Raw genomic sequence first — 6,736 nt, forward strand, 5'->3', positions numbered from 1 at the left:
CTTATACCCATTGCAACCAAGTCTTGTCTAGCCTTAATTCCATCCTTAGTTTTCCCAGGAATATTCAACAAAGTGCCAATCAAACTATCACATACATTTTTCTCTATGTGCATAACATCTAAATTATGACGTATAAGTAAGAAAGGCCAATATTCAAGTTCGAAGAAAACAGATTTCTTTTTATAACACCCTTTTGGCTCCTCCACAACCTTGGCCTTGCGACTACGTTTCATCTTTGTAGGTGTACGAACTTTGGGCTTCCCTAACTTGAAATCAATTTTAGACATCTTCTCAAGTACTTGGATCCCATTCAATGGCTCAGGAGCCTGCTCAAACTCTTGTTTACCATTGAATGCCTTCTTCCAAGTCCGAAGTTTATGCGTATTAGGCAAGAACTTCCTATGTCCCATATAACATATTTTCCGAGAGTGTTTCAAGTATTCAGAACATGTTTTTTCTTGACAAACGGGGCAAGCTTTATATCCTTTCACACTAAACCCAGATAAATTTCCATAAGCAGGAAAGTCATTAATTGTCCACAATAAGACCGCTCTAAGATTAAATTCTTCCTGCCTATACGCATCATAAAACTTAACCCCTTCATCCCACAAAGTTTTCAAGTCATCTATAAGAGGAGCTAGATAGACGTCAATATCATTACCAGGTTGTTTAGGTCCTGATATTAACAAGGTCAAAATCGTAAACTTTCCCTTCATACACAACCATGGGGGTAGATTGTAAATAACAAGCATAGCAGGCCAACAACTATACTTACTGCTAAGGGATGCGTGTGGATTAAACCCGTCAATCGAAAGACCTAGACGAATATTACGAGATTCATTTCCAAAAGAAGGCCACTTCAAATCAACTCTCTTCCAAGCAAGGGTGTCAGCTGGATGTCTTAATTTACCATCCTTTATTCTTTCATTAGCATGCCACGAAAAACTTTTAGCATGTTCAGCATTTCTAAACAATCGGATGAAACGAGGAATTGGCGGAAGGTACCACAAAACTTTGGCAGGTACTCCTTCCTTGACATCGTCACCATTTCTTTTCTTTTGCCATCGTGACTCACCACAAGTAGGACATGATTTTGCGTCTGCAAAACTATTTCGATATAATATGCAATCATTAGGACATGCATGAATTTTTTCATACTGCATGCCTAATGAGCATAACGTCTTCTTTGCCTCATAAAATGAAATTGGAATTTCATTATCTTCAGGCAATAACTCCTTCAAAAAAACCAAATAATTCAGTAATGCTTTTATCACTCCAGCCATGTTTAGCTTTTAGATTGTACAACCTAAGAAGCGCAGATAATTTTGTAAATCTTGTACAACCAGGGTAAATTGGTTTCTCGGCATCATTAAGGAGTGTCTCAAACTTATTTGGGTCTACTCCTGATCCATAATGTGCGTCATCAATCATTTCATCTAATGGATCCCAGTTCTCCTCCACTATATTCCTCCTCACTCCTTTTGGCCTACTTGGTAGAGTTGGAGCAATCGGAGCTATCTCCCCATGGTAATACCAAATTGTGTAACTCTTGTCGATCCCATTGAAATATAAGTGTTCTTTAATCTTTTTAAGATCCATCTTTTTAACATTTTCACACTTAAGACATGGACAAGAAGTAAAATTTGGGTCTCTCTCATTTTCCGAACAAAACCTTAAGAACAAATCGACCCCGTTCCTATATTCCGCAGATAACCTATTCGCTGACATCCACTGTTTATCCATATATTCTCCTATGTCTATGGAAAAGAAAAGAAACAACACTAAATAAGCACGTGATAAAGTTGTATGTCTATATAAAACTAATTTTTTATTATCCTAGATAAAATTGGGCAGCATTTCCCCTATAATAGTGACCTAACCATCTGCATGTGTATAACAAAACAAACAATTCAAACAACATAAAATAAGTTTCTTCCTTATAGGATGTCTATATTAAACTAATTATTTATTATCCTACATAAAATCGGGCAGCATTTCCCCTATAATAGTAACCTAACCATCTGCATGTGAATAGCAAAACAAACAATTCAAACAGCATACAATAAGTTTCTTCCTTATAGCTCCGCAGCACACAACCAAATTTCTCAGAAATTACTTCACTAAAACACACAAGTTCTCAACCTTCCGTTATCATCGCAGCACACAATTTTAATCTCAGAACCTACTTCACTATGGATGAATATTTAAGATATTCAAACTCCTCTAACATTTGTTTAATAATATTAAAAGTAGAAGTAAGAGAATATATATGTACCTCTTGCAGTCAATAATCCAAAAGCTAGCAAAATTACTTCACTTAGTAATCAAATTCGCTATTAAATCCACAAACCAATAAAATTAAATTAATAAATAATAAATAAAACATCACTAAATATCTAGCAATATATAACGTATTATTGTAATTTTAGAAACTTAATTACCTCAAATGTGTGATTGATATAGGAATTTTGATGCAAAATACTCTCTAAAATCTCACCACAAAAATCACAACCTATGAAATTAAATTAATTAATATGTTAAACATTACTAAACAAATATCACTAAATATCTAATAATATTAAATGATATTGGTAAACAAATAAAAAAAATCCCAATGTGCCACTAATTATAACCTCAACAAAAAATCAATATAAAATTTCATAACCTAAAAACTTAATAATCAACAAAAACATAAAAATTTTCATATATTTATATTTTATAAATTATTTAATAAATTTATTTTAACATAACTATATATATAACAAAATAGTTACAATTTAAAAAAAAATTCAAATATACAAAAATATATATAAATTTCGAAATAAAAAATGATAAAAATTTTAAAAAATCATGAACATATATACTCTAATGAAATATATACAATGTGATAGGTTAAATTAAAAAAAAACTAAAAAAATCATAAATCCCTAAAAATCTTCCATGAAAAAACCACAAAATCCTACAATGTATATAAAAAAATGCATAAAAATGCAAAACTAACACAAAATCATGTATATTACTCATCCTAATGAAAAACCTATGATTTATTTGCAAAATAATTAACTAAAAATCAAGAAAATTTAAAAAAAAAAAACTTACCTTAGAACCCTAAAAACGCAGCCCCAATTCGGTTTCTCTCCTCTGGTTTTGCTCTCAGGTTCGTGAATTGTGAGGAAGACGAAGGCTGAAATTTTAGTAATATAAAAGGGAGTACATCCAACGTCTCCCACTGGGAGACGTGGGACACGTGGCACATCTCCCAGTGGGAGACGTTGGATGTACCCATGAACACTTCCCCAGCCTATTTCCAACGTCTTCCACCATTTTTAATGTCTTCCAATTGTAGCCATTAATATAAACTTTCAATGTCTTACACCATTAGACATTTAAAACCCCTGATAAGTTTTAATGTCTTACACCAATGGTGTAAGACATTGTAGGGAATCATTCTATATCAAATTTGTTGTAGTGCTAGTTTACGATAATGATAAAATTCTTGGGATTTGATTTGCTATCTAAGCAACTATATTTCCCAAGTGACTACAACATAAAACATATACATACATTTATACATAGCACTACTACATAGCATATCATAACACATACAATCTAACCTATTTTCCTTACCAAAAAACCGGGATATTGGAGACAAGAACAGGATTGGAAAACTCCTAAAACCAAACAATAAGAATCATAAGTTTCTAAACAAATGAAGATGAAAAAGAAGATCTAAACCATCAAGATAGAAATTTACCAGAAACCTTAAGTTTCAAGAAACTTAAAAACCTAACCAAAAGCCATAATAACGAGTTAGAATCTAAATGGAAGAAAATAAAAGAACTATAATGAATTAAACCTGAGGATAAGAATACCTTGGATAGACTAGAACTCCAATCTACACCTCAATACTAAAATATCACTCTATCTTACTTCCCAAGTGTTTAGAAAAGCTTAGATTGGAAAAGCTTTTAACCCAAAACCTTAGTGTTTTCTCTCTAGAATAAACTTATCAGCTTGGAGCCTCTGAAGAATGCTTAAATGATGAAGCAAATGGATGAGTGCAAGGTCCTATTTATAGAGTTCAAGGAGTGAAACTAACCCTTTTCAAAAAGAATAAATAAAAGAATAATAATTGAATAAATTTGAATTTTTGATTCAACAGATACCAAGAACTCGGTCAAAAACGTTCAGGAGCAAATCTAAGTTGTTGAGGCTGTTTCTAATTTGGTTCCACAAAATTTCAAAAATATGTGTGTGGAGCCGATATATCACCTCCCCATATTCCCGAGCCTCCGTGGTTTCGTTCGTGCGAAGTCGACTTGTTTTCTCTATCATCCATAGGCAACATATCGACCCCTATAGGTGCGATATATCGGCATACGCTGATATTTTAAACACGTTTTTGCACATTTTCAGCACACTTGAAGTTTGTTAAAACAACTTTGACTAAATAAAACATGATCCTAACAGTTGCTGGAAGTTTTAGAGCTTCTAGATCTATCCTTTATTAATTTATTAATCTAAAATCCTTAATAAACATGCATGTGACAAGTGTCACATCCTTAATTATTCTATCTAAAGGTTATAATAAATAATATTTCTAGGACCAGCTATATTAATGAAACCTTATGTTAAAATTAATATTTATAAACTATAGGTTAAACTTATAAAATACTCTCTTTACTCTTAGTTTCTTAAATTTTTCTTGTCATTTTCTAAATATAAATTGTTATTATTTAGGTGTTTTTGAGTTTGTAACCATGAGCTAAACTCTAATTAGCTAGGATAATTTGAACCCTAATATGTGACTTATGATATTTTGATTTTGATGCTAAATGCCACTTGAGATTTATTCATTCAAATATTTCTCATGATTAATACTTTCTATTGATTGATCACCTTTAGTAAGTAGTTGGGTTAATTTTCAAATCTGAAAAGTTTGGACTTAATTGACACACAATTTGAATGGTGCATGCTTGAATTCTTTGATTCAATATTGCAGTGATATACTCATATATTAATTAAATTATCATAGACATATGTGGTTTAATTAAAATAATAGAATCATAGTTCTATGACAAAAGCCTATGAAAATTAATTGGAATTCTTGACTAATAAACCACCTGTTGCTGCAACATCATTCCAGCATCACTGTTAGAGTTGCATATTAGGGGGATAATTATTCTAGCTGCCATCATACTATTTTTTACTCCTTGATATAATTTTCTTGAGTTGTTTCTTTTATTTTTCTGCTTTTAATTAGTACTTAATTACTTAGTTCTTAGACCACAATATTTTTAATTAATTTTCACGGTTTTAAGTCATTTTGTTAGAACTTAGTTTCACAATTAAAAACTAAAAAAAAATAGTCCTTGTGGAGACAATATCTGGTACTTGCTATTGTATTACTTGTGTTTTCGACTGTGTACACTTGCACAATTTTATTTGCTTACATTTACACAACAAGTTTATGGCGCCGTTGTCGGGGACTGTTTAAAGTTAATTATTGTGATATTAATTATCTTACAATTTGGTTTAATTTTCTTTTGTGATAACTTGGGTGATTCTCGTGCAAATTCAGGTTCAAACAGTGTATGAACGAGAGTCAAGACCCTGAACTACTTCCCCTTGATCCAGAAATTGAACGTACATTCAGAAGAAGGAGAAAAGTACAAAAATTCAACAGGGAAGTAGTAGTGATGGATGCTGAGCAAGGAGCTCAACAAGGAGCCTCTCAAGAAAGAGTAGTTCAAGGGGGAGTAGCTGCTAATAATGGGCAAAATGCAGTTATTATGGCTAATGACAGAGATCGTGCTATTAGGCAATATGCTCTCCCCCTCTTCAATGAGCTCAATCCAGGCATTGTGGGACCAGAAATACAAGCAACACAGTTTGAATTAAAGCGAGTCACGTTCCAAATGCTTCAAACTGTGGGACAGTTCAGTGGGATGCCTATCGAAGATCCCCACCTTCATCTTCGTCTATTAATTGAAGTGAGTGATTCTTTCAAGTTGCCCAAAGTTACAGAAAATGCCTTGAGACTAAAGTTGTTTCCATACTCTTTGAGAGATGGAGCAAGGGCTTGGTTGAAATCCCTCCCATCAGATTCAGTGACTACTTGGCCAGAATTAGTAGAGCGATTCTTGACGAAATACTTCCCACCCACCAAGAATGCCAAGCTGCGAAATGAGATCACTTCTTTCCAACAACTAGATGAAGAGTCTTTATATGAAGCATGGGAGTAGTTCAAAGAGTTACTAAGAAAATGCCCTGATCATGGCATCCCTCATTGCATCCAAATGGAGACCTTCTATAATGGTCTAAATTCTCATACAAGAATGGTGGTTGACGCTTCAGCAAATGGGGCACTTTTTGCTAAGTCATACAATGAAGCTTATGAAATGCTGGAGAGAATCTCCAACAATAACTATCAATGGCCAACTACTAGAGCACTTACGAGGAGGAAAGTGGCCGATGTTCATGAGGTTGATGCACTTACTTCATTGGCGGCCCAAGTTTCTTCTATGTCAATTATTCTTAAGAATATGAGTATGGGTATGCCTCCACAAATGGGTCAACAAAGGGGGTAGCTTGTAGAAGTTTCTTGTGTGTATTGTGGTGATGGTCACACCTTTGACAATTGTCCCTCTAATACTGCATTTGTGTGTTACATGGGAAATCATAATAGAAATGGCCTTAATTCATATTCTTACAATTAAAAATGGTGGAAACACCC

At 33.3% G+C, this 6,736-nt stretch overlaps 1 non-coding gene across 1 annotated transcript; it reads right to left on the reverse strand.

Annotated features, from left to right (window-relative positions):
- Nucleotides 1–6,176: 6,176 nt before the first annotated feature.
- On the reverse strand, nucleotides 6,177–6,283 carry LOC133787253 (small nucleolar RNA R71). The gene has a single exon (XR_009872284.1). It is a non-coding gene; the product is annotated as a small nucleolar RNA R71 (small nucleolar RNA).
- Between the last annotated feature and the right edge of the window lie 453 nt (nucleotides 6,284–6,736).

Source organism: Humulus lupulus, chromosome 6 (assembly GCF_963169125.1).
Source record: "Humulus lupulus chromosome 6, drHumLupu1.1, whole genome shotgun sequence".
NCBI classification, from domain to species: Eukaryota; Viridiplantae; Streptophyta; class Magnoliopsida; order Rosales; family Cannabaceae; genus Humulus; species Humulus lupulus.